Source organism: Triticum aestivum, chromosome 4B (genome assembly GCF_018294505.1).
Source record: "Triticum aestivum cultivar Chinese Spring chromosome 4B, IWGSC CS RefSeq v2.1, whole genome shotgun sequence".
In the NCBI taxonomy this organism is placed as follows: Eukaryota; Viridiplantae; Streptophyta; class Magnoliopsida; order Poales; family Poaceae; genus Triticum; species Triticum aestivum.
The window spans coordinates 157,119,277-157,136,114 of record NC_057804.1 but is presented as its reverse complement, the minus strand read 5'-3'; positions in this window follow the sequence as shown (position 1 = coordinate 157,136,114).

The following is a 16,838-nucleotide window of genomic DNA, read 5'->3' as shown; positions in this document are numbered from 1 at the left end:
TCGTCCTCAGTGTGGGTGGCGTTACACTTCTCCGAAATGGTGAAGCGCCTGTCTCTCCCACACGAGCCAGCCGCCTGGTGGGAAGTGCTTGTCCCTGTTGGAAGTCGTCGGGGTTCATCATCCTGACGACGAGGTTCCTGGGGCTTCCGGCGCCGGTCTGGGGTGAAGTGCTCGGGATCCTTGGTAATCCCAGCACTGCTCGTTCCAGCGGAGTCAGGGTTAACACTGAAGACGGTGGCGCCTTCCTACCCGCCAAGGTGGGGAGCGGTGCTCATCGCGCGCCTTAGATGTCTTCGTTGTCCCGTTGTTTCTACGAGGGAGGCGACGGCCCGAGGGGCCGGCGTCCTCCTGGAGTGGTGGTGATGAGGAAAAAACAAGGGAAGATGGAGAAGGAGGGTGGCAGGTCGTCAGGTCGGAGTATAATGGCACTAACGCCTTTGTCTAATATTTCCGGCCCGCTGTCTTGTCTTTTCGCTCTTCCCCTCCCTCCCCGGCACCATCATCACCGGCCTCTTCAGGACAGTTGCCGGGGAGGGGGTCGCTCTCTTGGTGCCTTCGCCTCCTCCAGCAATCTTCTAGTTGAGCTCCGGCGGCTCTCCCCACCGGCACTTGTGCTAGGGCTTCTTGCTGGCCCTTGGGGTGGTGACCAGGGCACCATTGAGAAGCTCCCTCCATCCCTCTCCTTCGCAGCCTTGCGACTCCCAATCTTGTCAGGCTACGCCCGGCAAGCCCTGACAGGATCGGCCCGGGTTTCTGCTCAGGCACTCCTTTTGCCCTCTTCACCTCACACTCCAGTTCCTAGGAGTAGAGGGACAAGAAAGGGATTATGGGGCACTTATCTTTTTTCAGTCTAAAAGGTGTGGGCATTTGCCAAACTTTGTCTAAATTATGTAATCTTCTTTATCCATGTTCGTGTTCTGTAAGATCTATACTTGCTTATCAGCATATTAATTAAAAAACAAGCCTTTCCGGGTACTTGTGCATCTAACATGTCCATACAAAGGTGAGATGCCTCTATACGTTTAAGTAAACAAGTTTTCTCCGGCAAGCTATCCTACCAGTGCCTTTAGTTTGCTCTCGCGGGGCTAGGCCTGCCGGGCATAAAACTATAAAAAGGGAACAGTCTCGTCAAACCTTCTCCCTGAAAGGCCACTGCGACCACCTTGACCGAAGCAACGTCCGGGACAAAGGATGGGAGCACCTATGTTTTGAAGGTGACGAGGTTTTCTTATGACAAGTTTTCACATTACAGAACACGTATGGATACGAAGGAACTTATCTGTTTGGCTCACCAGGGACCGCTATGTAGGCTCATCTCCATTTCTTCTCTTCAAGACCAACTCTGCTGCATGAACCCTGCAACTTAGTGCGGATGAAAATAGAGCTACATGTGATCTTATCTAAAATATCATGCTATGCTCATGATATACTTATGCATGCATGCAAGTTGTTTTTTTGTTGGGGTCCCTAGCGCTTTGTTTATCTATCTATTGCTCAGAGTCTGTGCCTGGCTTTGTACAAAGGGTTATATGCAACATCAGCAAGGCTTGTACAAAAGGGTGGCTGCCGGGCAGGGCCCGGTAGCAGCGCCTTACGGGTAGAACTTACGGAGATGCTTAATGTGCCATGAGTTTTTCAATTGAATGACATCTCCGGTGTTCGGACGGACTACGCTGGGTCTAGTTACTCGTACTACTCGGTAAGGGCCTTCCCACTTCAACATTAACTTGTTTCCACCCTTCGCAAACTGAACACACCTAAGGACAAGGTCGCCTTCCTCAAAGCTCCGGGCATGAACCCTGCGGCTGTGATAGTGATGCGTGGCTTGCTAGTAGCGTGCAGCACGCGTAGCTGCCCGGAGATGGTTCTCCTCAAGTAGCACAGCATCGTCACACCGGTGGTGTTCTTGCGCTACTTCATCGTAGGCAAGTACTTGAGGTGATCTGTATATGAGTTTGGTGGGGATGATTGCTTCTTCCCCATAGACTAGGTAAATGGGAATCTAGCTGGTAGCTCGGTTTAGTGTCGTACGGAGGGTCCAAAAAACCACTGGCAGCTTGTTGATCCATCGCCTGCAACACTTCTGTAGCTTATTAAATGTTCTTGGCTTGAATCCTCGTAGCACTTCAGCTTTTGCCATCTCAGCTTGTCCGTTCCTTCTGGGATGGGCTATAGAGGCAAATGAGACCTTGCTTCCAAGGGCATGAACATATTGCATGAAGGCGCGGCTTGTGAATTGGGTGCCATTATTAGCGATGACTCTGGTGGGTACTCTGAAACGGCACACCAATCCTTTCAAGAACTTGATAGCTAATTGTGCGGTCACCTTTCTCACGGGCTCCACTTCCAGCAACTTTGTAAACTTGTCGATTGCAACGTACAAGAATTCGAAGCCCACGGTAGGATGGGGGAAGGGGCCCAAAATGTCGAGCCCTCGACCAAAAATGGCCATGACTAAGGGATCATTTGAAGAGCTTGAGCAGGCTGATGGATATTGTTGGAGTGGAACTGGCAGGCTTCACACTTGGTGACTAGCTCAATTGCATCTTGGAGGGCTGTGGGCCAGTAGAAACCTTACTGAAAAGATTTTCCAACCAGGGCCCTTGAACTAGTATGAGAGCCACACATACCCATGTGTATCTCTGCCAACAGTTCTTGTCCTTCTTCCCGGCAAATGCATTTCAACTTCACACCATTGGGCCTTCTTCTGTATAGCATGTCGTCAACGAACTGATACATACTAGCCCTTCGGGCTACTCTTTTAGCTTCTTCTTGCTATTCGGGACGTTCTCCTGTTTGGAGGAAATGAAATATGTGTCGCGCCCTAGTTGGAGCCCGAGGCTCGGCAATAAGGACCAGCGGTACCTCCTCGTTTATTGGAGCGCACGCCTCAACCAGAAAGACTGGTAGTTCGGCGGGAGGGTGCAGCTCACCGATCGAAGGGGAGGTGTTCCCGCCAAGCTCTCTGTCGGGGGCTTCGGGAAGCTCTGCCCGGAGAGGCTTGCCGGAGTCTAGTTTGCTCCTCTTTATAGCCATTGTTGCCAGGATACAGAGGGTTGAGTCAGATGGAGAAAAAAGTCCCTGGTACCAAAAGGGCTTTTTGCACATCGCACTTTGATAGATGCTCAGCAATGGTGTTTTCCGCACGCGACACGTGCTCTGTTTGCAATCCATCAAAGTACTCCTCAAACTTTCTCACTTCGTCTATGTATGCCTCCATCAGTGGGCTTTGATACCTTGTTTACTTGCCTCAGCACAAGTAGCAAATCTCCATGAATGATCAACTTCTTGATTCCCCGCTCTATTGCGATCCTGAGCCCGGCAAGGAGTCCTTCATATTCTACACTGTTCTTGGTAGCCTTTTCCCAAGAAAAATGCATTTGAATCACGTACTTGAGGTGCTCCCCAGTGAGAGAAATGAGAAGCACGCCAACTCCTACACATTCTAGGGAGAAGGCACCATCAAAGTACATGATCCATTCTTGGGGCACTTCCTTGCCGGGGACAATTGTCTCCAATACTTCTTTGTTAGGGGTAGACGTCCATTCATCAACAAACCTTGCTAGTGCTTTGCTCTGAATAGTTGACGTGCTTTGAAACTTCAAACCAAAGCTGGATAACTCCAAAGCGCATTCCACTGTTCTGCCAGTGGCGGGGTTCCTCATTATGCCTTGCAAGGGGAAGCGGGTGACAGCCATGATCTCGTGGGCTTGGAGGTAGTGGTGCAGTTTCCTTGAGGCCATGATGAGGCCAAAGATCAACTTTCGCATGGCAGAGTACCTCAACCTAGCCCCTGCAGCAGGGAGATGACAAAGTCCACTGGCCACTACATTACCTTCCTCCTTCCCGTGACCTTGGAACTGTCTCCATTGCCCCGCTCCTCCTTGTTTTGATCTACATCTGACCTTGCCGGGATGAGTTCACTATCCTCTCCAGAGGGGACGGCAGTTGCGTCTGCTCCTTCATCTACTTCCCTCTATGCAACCAACGTTGCACTAACCACTTGATTAGTTGCCTCTAGGTATAGCAACAATGGCTCTTGTGGTTTAGGAGCGACTACGGTGGAAACAGAGGAAAGATAGGTCTTCAAACCTTGCAGCACAACATCTGCCTTTGGGGTCCACTCCACCTGCCCTACCTTCTTCAATATTTTGAAGAACGGCAGGGTGTGCTTGGAAGTCTTGGAAATGAACCCGCTCAACGCGGCAACACATCCAGTCGAACGCCTCACATCTTTAACTGTCTTGGGTGCTTCAATCTGCTCAATCGCCTCGATATTGTCGGGGTTGGCCTCTATCCCCTGGTCGGAGACAAAGAAGCCAAGTAGCTTGCCGGAAGGAACGCCAAGCACACACTTCTCTGGGTTCAGCTTCAAGTTGATCTTGCATAGATTTCCAAAGGTCTCTTCCAAGTCATGAATGAGAGACGATTTGTCCTTGGTTTTGACCACTATATCGACCATGTAGGTTTCAATATTCTTGTGCAGCTGGGACTCAAAGCTAGTCTGTACTGCTCTTGCAAAAGTGGGTCGAATGCTTTTTAACCCAAAAGGCATATATGGTACCAGGAGTAGCCATGCAAGAAGGAAAGCAGGTTGCATCTAGAGGTGGAATCCACAATCTGATCGATGCGCGGCAAGGGGAATGGATAATTCGGGCATGCTTTATTCAGATCTATGAAATCTATGCAAAGCCTCCACTTCCCATTCACCTTGCACATCACCACTGGATTCGCCAACCAAGTCGGATGCAATACTCCTATGACAAAACCAGCAGCTTCGAGTTTCCTGATTTCTTTGGCAATAAACTAGTGCCGCTTCAAAGCTTGCTTTCGGACCTTCTGTTTGACGGGCCGGGCATGTGGGCAGATAGCAAGGTGGTGCTTGATTACCTTCCTGGGAACACCGGAGATGTCATATGGTTTCCAAGCAAACACAATGTCACTCGCCCGCAGGAAGGCACCGAGCATGCTTTCCTATTTGTCGTCGAGGGTGGAGCTTGTAGTAAATGTACCATCAGTGCCAACCAACCCTACTGGGACCTTCTTCTCAGCGGGTGCGTCAACCTTTAATATCTTTCTACTGGAACTCTTCGGCAAGTCATCAACAGGCGGAGCGCACTGCAAAGAGGCACGCTACCCAGATTGTTTGCTGGCATCCTTGCTAGCTCTCTTCCCTTTCTTGCTTTACTTCGTGGGAGTGGTAGCTTTTGCGGCTTCTGCAGCGACTGCTTCTCGATACATCTTATCCACACATATGATTGCGTCCTTCCTGTCTGATGGAATGGAACGGATGCCCATTGGCCCTGGCATCTTTAGCATGTTGTAGGCAAAGTGGGATGCTGCCATGAATTTTGCCAGGGCTGGATGACCAAGGATTCCATTATATAATAGGGGGAGGTTAACCACATCGAACACGATCTTATCAGTCCGGTAGTTTAACCCCACCCCCCCAAACGTTACCTCCAACGTGATGTTCCCCTTAGGACGACTCCTACCGGGGTTGATCCCTTGGAATGTACCAGTAACCTTGAGCTCTTCATCCTCTATCTGCAGCTTGCTGATGACCTTGGGAGATATCAGATTCAACCCGGCCCCGCCGTCAACCAACATCTTTGTGACCTTGAGGTTGCGGATCATTGGTGAAACCAACAATGGAAAACACCCTACCGCGGTGGTGCGGTCAGGGTGATCCTCTTCTTCAAAGATGATGCGTGTGCAGGACCACTTGAGTGGCTTCCGAGAATCTGTCGCTGGCTCCATGGCATTGACCTCATGCGCCCACTGTTTAAGCTGGCGGTGAGAGGAGTGCAAGGATGCACCTCCATCAATGCATAGGGCGTCAATGGCCTTCTGGAATTCCTGCTCGCTGGTTTCCTCTTCATCTCCTTCATCACTCTTGTCATTGCATTCCTTCTTCTCACGGCTTCTAGCAGGTTTCCCCGAATAATGAGGGGCCTTGCTGGGTGACTTCCTCTGCCACCTTGGCCCTTCCCGCTGGCACCATCTTGGTCTCTCTCTCTTTGTCACGCTTCTCGTACTCAGCCTTCTGCTTCTTGACGAGTTGCTCAACCTGATGACACCCTTGAAGATCAGGGCCCTTGGTCCATTGGATCTTGCAGTACGACCCGTTAGCCTTCCTAGCCTTCTCGGCAGCTGCAGCCTCCCAGCAATCAGTGCATGCAACAACTTCCTTGCCGCGAACCTTGGTCTTGGCCTTCTTGCCGGTACTAGGAGTGCTCGATCCTTCAACAACCAGCACTGCTTTGTCCTTGCACTTTCTTGTTGCGTTTCTTGTTCTTCTTCTTCTTATGATTGGTGGCGTCGTCGTCGTCCTCTGAGTCAACGTCAACGCAACTTATTCGCCGGGGAGTCGCCTCCCCTCCTCTGTTCGGGCACACTTATCCGCCAAAGTGTATATCTCATTCATAGTCTTAGGCGTCCGGACGTTCATCTTGGAACATATCCTGCAGTTGCGTAATTGGACTGGAATGCAGCTATCACAACTACCGGGTGGATGTCTATAATGTTCATGTGCACCCTGTTGAACCTCTACATGTACTTCCGCAAACTATCTCCTTCCTTCTGTTGGAGATATGTAAGTCGCTGGGCCACCCTGGTTCTTGATGGCCGCCCGCGAAGGTGCTAGCAAATTCATGGCGCAGGTCAGCCCAGGTCGAGATGGAGTTCTCAGGCAGGTGCATCAGCCATGACCTCACGTTTGGCTTGAGTGCCAAAGTGAAGTAGTTGGCGAATACCTTCTCATATCTTCCTCTGGCGGCTTGAACAACGATGGTGTAGACGCTCAGGAACTCTGCCGGGTTCAATCTTCCATCATAATTTTCTGGTATCTCTGGCTTGATTGTACGGGCAGATGGCCGACGGACTTGCCACAGATCATGAGTGAAGGTGAGGCACCCAAACTTAAAAGGCAGGTATATGTCTCCACCGGGCATGGGCTCCTCGACGTCAGGGCCATTGCGCCTATGAAACTGGCGCCGGGTTTCACGGCGTCGTTCGATGGTGATGCATGTGTCTTCCCTCTGCCTGTCTTCCAGGACTCGTCACTGGTCTCGACGTGCCTGAGGGTCAGATGAAGCCATCGATACGTCATTGGTTCTTGGTTGGGTGGTTCTGGCCGCGGCCCTGCGCTGGCTACCATGGAGGGGATGACACCGTAGGGGTGCCCCCTTCAGGACGGCCTGTGGCTCGGTCCGTTGTCACCGCCTATGGAGGCCGTGGAAAGCCTCCCTGCTGAGATCCTCCTGCCTCAGCAAAACCAATCAGGCTCTGAATGGTGTCTCTCCACTCATCCATCTGGTCGGCCGCTGGTGGAAATCTCAACAAGAGTTCGGCCCGCGCCATGGCTTCCGAAGCGGTTCTCGGCATAGACAACGATGTAGATCATGATGTCGCCTGGATTCTCATGGTGCCGGTAGTGATGATGCCGTGCTCTCGTCACCGTAAGCCGGTCGTCAGGGTGGTGTGGCAACAAGGTGTATGCGCTTGGGGATTGGTGACCCCATTCGACGCATCGTCTCGACAAGTTTGTTCTGGGGGTGGTGCATTCCCTACAGCCGCACCCGCAGCAGGGGCAGCAAGAGGGCTGTAGTTCGCCGTAGAGCGAGCGCCACCACTGCGGATGCGTCCTTCAGTGGGGTGGAGAGGGGGAGATGGAATAATCTCTCCACCCCCATCTTGTGGAGCATGGTCGCTGGGATTCTGTTGACATTGTCCTTCTTCGGCGCCTCCCGCTCCCGTTTCGGCCGGAGGGGGAATGGTGACAACGCCTCCTGCGCCGGCCATGTCTCCCACAGCGTCCACATTCCCGTGCATCCCCGTAGCCCCCACGGCCTCAGTGGCCGCATGCGAAGGGGCCTTCGAGGTGGACAGGATAGCCATAGCACCAGGCTTTTTCTTGGGCGCCATGGATGATGAAGCCGTTGATGAAGAAAATGATGATGAAGATGACGCGCTGCTTACACCCTTGGGTTCGTGCAAGATCTTACCCCTACCTGGCGTGCCAAAGATGTCGTGGTATAACACAGCCACCTATGGGACCATCGGCCCCTTGTGTGTCGGCAAGGGGGAAGAGCATATTACACAAAGAGCTGAGAGCGTAGAGCAGCACGGTAGTGATGACACGAGCAGTTTTTACCCAGGTTCAGGCCGCCACGATGCGTAAAACCCTACTCCTGCTTTGGTGAATTGATGAAAGGACTGTGTGGAGACGCAACGCTCTAGCCCGACAAGGTCACCTTGGGACGAGAGCAGCTATGCACGTATGAGCGTACAGGGGTCCGAATTCTTTCTAAGGTAGCCACAACCCTCCTTTCATAGGTCAAGGGTCACCACAATGGAAATTAGTCATTATGTATTGACTGGATAGCAAACAGTGCTATCATACCTAACTCTGCAGACAGGAAAAGGCACATTAAATTCACTGTTTAGTGTCACATCGTGGGTGTAGCCCAGCAAGCCTTGCCGTGCCATTCAGCCACCTCCTCGCCTGTCTGTGTGACACGTCTCCTGGACGGGTGTCATTTAGGGGTGATCTTCCTCGGCGATGCCTTCCACGTGCCAAATAACAGCCACCTACCCACTTGAGGGCTCGAAACTGCACTGATACGGGGCTTGTGTTGCTGTGAGGTGGACTGGTGGAGCCTTGGCTAGGTAATCCGCCCTCGGCGTCCCTGGTAAGCCTGCCTGGGGACTCTTGGGACTTGTATTTGGGGTAACCTCGACCCCGCCAGGCTCGCCTGCCCGACACGGGAGGTTTTTCCTTAGTGATATCTTGCTTTGGTTGGTCTTTGTCTTCTTCATCCGCCCTTTGATTTCTCAAAGAGCTATCTCTTCTACACGGCCTTGTCTTGGATGTTGCAACCTTGCTCTTGAGCCTGTGTATAGTTCTGGCAACACACGTCTGGGGTTTTTTGCACCGACATACACCATATGAAAATGCAACGAATATCACTCTACCAAGTTAAAATTGTCTCGTCACAAGTGCCATTTCAACAAATTAGAAGTAGCAGAAGCAAGAATGGGATATGTAACCTATATCACACTCCCACGTTAAATGTGTCTTATGATAAGTGATTGTTGCAAGTTACACAACAGTAGTACTTTGATGTAAGAACATGGTGTGATAGACAGATATTGTATGTTCTAGAAACAGGAACACGTGTCTTATTCACAAGTATAATGTGTAAATTAAGGAGATGGAATTCAAGAAAATTAGAAGCAATACAAGCTAGACATTGATGACCCAGAAGTACTGAACCCACCGAGGAGCAGAAGGAAATGACAAGCGGTTTTCAGCAAGGTATTCTCTGCAAGCACTGAAACTATCGGTAACAAATAGTTTTGTGATAAGATAATTCGTAACGGGTAACAAGTAAGAAAAGTAACAAAGTTGCAGCAAGGTGGCCCAATCCTTTTTTTAGCAAAGGACAAGCCTGGACAAATTCTTATATAATGGAAAGCGCTCCTGAGGACACATGGGAATTACTGTCAAGTTAGTTTTCATCATGCTCATATGATTCGCGTTCGTTACTTCGATAATTTGATATGTGGGTGGACCGGTGCTTGGGTGTTGTCCTTACTTGGACAAGCCTCCCACTTCTGATTAACCCCTCTCGCAAGTATCCACAACTATGAAAGAAGAATTAAGATAAATCTAACCATAGCATGAAACGTATGGATCCAAATCAGCCCCTTAAGAAGCAACACATAAACTAGGGTTTAAGCTTCTGTCACTCTAGCAACCCATTATCTACTTATTACATCCCAGTGCCTTCCCCTAGGCCCAAATCATGGTGAAGTGTCATGTAGTCGATGTTCACATAACACTACTAGAGGAGAGACAACATACATCTCATCAAAATATCGAACAAATACCAAATTCACATGATTACTTATAACAAGACTTCTCCCATGTCCTCAGGAACAAACGTAACTACTCACAAAGCATATTCATGTTCATAATCAAAGGAGTATTAATTATCATTAAGGATCTGAACATATGATCTTCCACCGAATAAACCAACTAGCATCAACTACAAGGAGTAATCAACACTACTAGCAACCCACATGTACCAATTTGAGGTTTTGAGACAAAGATCAGATACAAGAGATGAACTTGGGTCTGATAGGAGATGGTGCTGGGGAAGTTGTTGATGGAGATTGACCCCCTCTTGATGAGAGCATCGTTGGTCATGATGGTGGCTTCGATTTCCCCCTCTGGGAGGGAAGTTTCCCCGGCAGAATAGCTCCGCCGGAGCCCTAGATTGCTTCTGCCTAGGTCCGCCTCGAGACGGCGGCACTTCGTCCCAAAAGCTTCCTCTTGATTTTTTCCAGGTCAAAACACATCATATAGCATAAGATGGTCACCGGAGGCCTGCAAGGGGGCCCACAAGGCAGGGGCGCTCCCAGGGGGGTAGGGCGCGCCCCCACCCTTGGGAATTCCTTGTGGGGCCCTGACGTCTCCAATGTATCTATAATTTTTGATTGTTCCATGCTATTATATTACCCGTTTTGGATGTTTATGGGGTTTACTTTACACTTCTATATCATTTTTGGGACTAACGTACTAACCGGAGGCCCAGCCCGAATTGCTGTTTTTTGCCTATTTCAGTGTTTCGAAGAAAAGGAATAGCAAACAGAGTCCAAATGGAATGAAACCTTTGGCAGCGATCTTTTTGGAACAAACGTGATCCAGAGGACTTGGAGTGTAAGTCAAGAAAGAAGCGAGGTGGCCACGAGGGTACCCGGAGCGCCCCCTACAGGTGGGCACGCCCCCACCATCGTGGGCCCCTTGAGCGTCCACCGACCTACTTCTTCCTCCTATATATACCCACGTACCCTAAAAACATCATAAGCGACCACAAAAACCATTTTCACTGCCGTAACCTTCTGTATTCGTGAGATCCCATCTTGGAGCCTTCACCGGCGCTCCGCCGGAGGGGGAATCGATCATGGAGGGCCTCTACATCATCTCCAAGGCCCTTCCGATAGTTATTAGCTAGATGGCTTCTTCTCTCTCTTTGAATCTCAATACAAAGTTCTCCTTGATCTTCTTGGAGATCTATTCGATGTAACTCTTTTTGCGGTGTGTTTGTCGAGATCCGATGAATTGTGGGTTTATGATCAAGTTTATCTATGAGAAATATTTGAATCTCCTCTGAATTCTTTGCAAGTCTCTTCGAATTATCAGTTTGGTTTGGCCTACTAGAATGATCTTTCTTGCAATGGGAGAAGTGCTTAGCTTTGGGTTCAATCTTGCGGTGTCCTTTCCCAGTGACAGCAAGGGCAGCAAGGCACGTATTGTATTGTTTCCATCGAGGATAAGAAGATGGGGTTTATATCATATTGCATGAGTTTATCGCTCTACATCATGTCATCTTTTTAATGCGTTACTCTGTTCTTTATGAACTTAATACTCTAGATGCATGCTAGATAGCGGTCGATGTGTGGAGTAATAGTAGTAGATGCAGGCACGTGTCGGTCTACTTGTCACAGACGTGATGCCTATATACATGATCATGCCTAGATAATCTCATAATTATTCACTTTTCTATCAATTGCTCGATAGTAATTTGTTCACCCATCGTAATACTTATGCTATCTTGAGAGAAGCCACTAGTGAAACCTATGGCCCCCGGGTCTATCTCTTATCATATAAGCTTTCAATCTACTTTTATTTGCATCTTTACTTTTCCAATCTATATCATAAAAATAGCAAAAATATATTTATCTTATCATATTATCTCTATCAGATCACACTTTCGCAAGTGGCCAAAGGGATTAATTGATAACCCCTTTATTGCGTTGGTTGCGAGTTCTTGTTTGTTTGTGTAGGTGCGTGGGACTTTTGAGGAGCCTCCTACTGGATTGATACCTTGGTTCTCAAAAACTGAGGGAAATACTTATGCTACTATTACTGCATCACCCTTTCCTCTTTAAGAAAAACCAACGCAAGCTCAAGACGTAGCAGGCCCCTCTAGTACGTTCTTCGCCCAATACTTTTACTAATTCCAAAATAATTCCCCGTAAAGTTTCAGGACTTTTAGAGTTGTGCAGAATAGATCTCTCAGATTTGCTCCTTTTCCAGTCGAGAATTCCCGATGTCGGCATTCTCCCTCTTCATGCAAACGTTGTGAAATTAGAGAGAAAATGCATAAGTACTGTGCTATAATGTGTAATAACATCCCATAATGCAATAAATATCAATATAAAACATGATGCACAATGGACATACCAGACATCATACATAACATGCAACCACATATAACAGTGCCAAGTTAGAGGGAGCACCTCTGATGGTAGACTAGGGGATACGTGCTCATCATCAACACAACTACGTTGAGTATCTATGCAGGTGTTGTCTTGCAAATATTCCTGGGGGTGGCGGAGTAGAATCTGTAGAGGCCCTCCATTTCAGTTGGTCAGAACAAGCACCATTATCCGCTGCCTTGCTAATTTCCTTCTGCTGTATTGATTTTGCATTGTTAAGTAAAACCGATAAGAAAATGCAATAAAATTCACTCTTCAGAACTCATTCATTCATGATACTGACAATGACTACTTTGATGTAAGGCAAACACATGATACGAGGATGGAATATGTACGAAAAACAGGACGGCATGGCATATTCACAACTATTTTTGTAAACCAAGCAGAAGTAATTTAATCAATTACAAGCAATACAAGCTAGACATCCTATGCAACATGCAAGACAAATATCACACTCCCAAGCTAGACAAAGCACCTGGGATGCGGGTTCGCTGGAAGACCGCCATCAGTCCCTGCCTTAATCTTTTTCCTTCCTCTTACTTAATTTATTGCCTTGTCAAGTCAAACCCACAAGAAAAATGAATAAAAATTTGCTATTTAGAACTCATTGATGCGGGATGTGTTGATGAGCACTACTTTAATGTAAGACGACCGCATGATAGGACGATTGAATGTGTAAGAAAAAGGACATCATTACACATTCATAGCTATGATGTGTAAACTAAGCAGAAGATATTTCAACAATTTAGAAGCAATGAAATATAGAAACCATATGGAAGATGCAACGAATATCACTCCACTAAGTTAAAACGGTCTCGTCATAAGTGCCATTTCAACAAATTAGAAGTAGTACCAGCTAGAAAAAATGCGAGATGTAACCTATATCACACTCCCATGTTAAACGTGTCTTATGATAAGTGATTATTGCAGGTTACACAACAATAGTACTCTGATGTAAGAACATGGTGTGATAGACAGATATTGTATGGTCTCGAAACAGGAACACGTGTCTTATCCACAAGTATAATGTGTAAAGAAAGTAGATGGAATTCAACAAAATTAGAAGCAATAGCAGCTAGACATCATACATAACATGCAACCACATATAACAGTGCAAAGTTAGAGGGAGCAACTGTGATGGCGGACTAGGGGAGACGAGCTCATCATCAACATAGCTACATTGAGTTTCTATGCATGTGTTGTCTTGCAAATCTTGTTGGGGTTGGCGGAGTAGAATCTATAGAGGCCCTCCATTTCAGTTGGCCGGAAGGAGCGCCATTATCCGCTGGCTTTCTAATTTCCTTCCGCTTTATTGATTTTGCATTGTGAAGTAAAAATGACAAGAAAAAGTAATAAAATAACTCTTTAGAACTCATTCACGAATGATACTGACAATCACTACATTGATGTAAGGCGAACACATGATACAAGGATGGAATATGTACGAAAAACAGGACGACATGGCATATGATACTAAGAAGAAGTCATTTCAACAAAGTTAGAAGCAATTCAAGCTAGACACCACATGAAGGATGCAACCCATATGACTCTGCCAAGTTAAAAGCGTCCCATCATAAATGGCATTTCAACAAATTAGGAGCAATGCATGCGATAAATCATATGAAAGATGCAAGCAATATCACACTACATATACTAAAGGTGTATCATCATAATTGATTGATGCGGGATACAAAAAAATAGTAGTTTTATGTAAGGACATACTTAATAGACAGATGTACTATGTACCAAAAACAGGAAGGCAAGTCACATTAACAGGTATAATGTATAAACTAAGCAGAATGGCACATTCAATTTAACCAGATTGGAAGAATTACAATCTAGACACCATATCCACCATGCAACAACATATCACGCTGCCAAGTTAGAACAAGCACTTGCAACGGTGGTGTAGGGGAAATGTGGTCATCAACTACAGAGCTACATTGACTTCTTCATCTAGCCTTGCCGTTTCTCGAGAATCTTGTGGGGAGGTTAACACTGCATTCTTTAAAGGAGGATCATTTCTCATAGTAATCCACGTGCCTGACTGTCTCATCATAAGTGATTGATGAGGGATACACAAGAACATTAGTTTTGTTAGGACCGAGGTTATATCGACCAAAGGAGGGTGAATCGGAGATTCAAAATTTCTTTCGAAAGTTTTGAAACTTATCCCAATCACATCAGCGGAATAGAGTATCGAAGGAATTAAATTGAATCAATCTATTTCATCAGAAGCATATTCCTTGATGAAGGATGTAATGACGGTACGTGCACGAGAAATGATAGGTTTAACTACGACGAGGGTAGTGCAGCATGCAAACAGATGTAGTAGAACAAGACACAACATGGTGCATACAAAGATCACGAGTAAATACAAGGAATAAGATGGTGATGAATAATACAGGAGATGTGAATGAAACGGAATGAGCATAGATACACAAGTTGGCAACAACAGAACGAAATGATCAAATAAACTACAGGCACAGAGCACGAATATAAACTATTGAAGGAAATGCAGGTAGAGTAGATTGAACAAGTGGTTCTCTATGGAGACAGAGAGATTTGGTAGACCAGTTCATGCTTCTGCCAAAGTATGTTTGGTTGGAGGGGCTGTGACGTAACACGTAAGATAAACTCTCTTCACCCTATTCTCCTTCAACACATAGTTGGTTAGACTCAGGTTGATTTCAATCGTGGTAGATCCTTGCCGGCGATCTCCAAACCTTCAGTCAACCTTCGCGAACCACAATCACTCTTGGTTGCTGAAGATCAGGCTAGGTGAAGACAACAACTGTTCAACACTCGAGCCGAAAGCTATCCTCTAGAGAGTGCGTAGCTCTCAAGAGTAATAGGTACAAGAACTATCACTCAGAACTACTATGATGCTAAACCACTGTCTAAGTTTGGGCTCTTGGTTTTTCTCCTGGTGGATGTTAAACTCAAATCACTCAGAGAGGGGTTGCTCAAATCAATCTTCTAAGAAATCTCAAGAGAGCAGCCAACGAACAATGTTGGAGCGGGGTAGCTATTTATAGGCGCAGCCTTCCCAGATGGGAAAAGACCAAATTGGACATCGGGATCAACCAATGGCTGAATGACATGAGTGGATTTGAGCACAACGGTAACATTACTTGCAGAGCAATTAATGCTAACTCCTCTCCAAGGCAAATTTCTCAGAGTGAAGAAGATTACAATCTCTTGCTGGCAAGTATTTGCACAGAGCACAAAGAGATTTCTCTCAAAACTTTCATAGGGTTTGGCTAAGCATCATAGCGGATCTATTTATCGAGAAACTATACCCCTCTTAATAGTATGGAGGTCCTATGTTGGTGCAATAAACCCTGGGTCCGTTGCCGAGACTATGCACAGGCCTAAGGAAAAGTTTGCAGCACCCAAGATCGGATCAAGCACGAAGGGATCAACTCTTTTGAAGAATCAGAGAGCTGGTCAAGAAGATCTGGTCAAGCAAGAGAAGCTAGATATCACTAAGGGAAAAACCTCCCTTATTGGGTAGGCGAGCCTGGCGAGGCTGAGTTCACTCCGGAAGTAAGCCTCCAGATCATCTCGGCAGGCTTGCCGAGACTTGCAGAGGCAAACCAGTCCACCGCACCACCTCACAACGACGCAAATCATCGATTGGTGTGGTGTCAAGCTCCTAAGTGACGAAGTGTCTGCTTCCAGCCACATGGCAGCCACTTCCTACATAAAACACCTCCATATGACACCCGTCCTGAGATGTTTCAAGCAAGCAGGTGCAAAGTTGGAAAAATAGTTGCCAGGCACGCTGTGATATGACACTAAGCGGCAAATTTAATGCGCTCAGTCCGCCTGCAGAGTTACGTATGATAGCACTATTTGCTATCTAATCAGTATATAAAGACTGATTTGCCACTACGGTGACCTCTTGATCTATAAAAGGAGGCCCATGGTAATCGTAGAAAGGATTTGGACCCTCGCACATTCATACGCGTGTAGCTATTCTCACCCTGAGGCAACCCTATCAGGCAAGAGTGGCGCTTTCTCCACCATTATCCACCATCAATACACCAAAGAAAGAATAGGGTTTTACGCCTCGCGGCGGCCCAAACCTAGGTAAAAACTGCCCGGGTGATCTCTGTCGTGCTGTGGTACGCTTCTTTGCTCTTTGTGCTACGTGCCCATCCCCCCGACGAACCAAAAGGGGCTCATGGTCCCATAGGTGGTCGTGGTTTCCCACCACATCTTTGGTGCGGCAGGTAGGGGGATCACTTGCATGAACACAGAGAGCGTAAGCAGCAGGTCATCTTCATCGCCACTTTCATTGTGGATGACTCCATCAACTATGGCACCCAAGAAGAAGATCAGAGACGCAGCTCACGCGTCCACCTTGAAGGCCCCGCCACCCGCGACCGCCAACGTCGTGGGGACCACGGGGACACATGAAGATGTGGACGCTGCGGGGGACGTGGTCGACGTAGGCGACGTTGTTACCGCCTCCCCATTGCCAGAGCAGGAGTGAAATGCACCGGGGAAGGACATCATCAGCAACATCCCAGTGGGCATGCTCC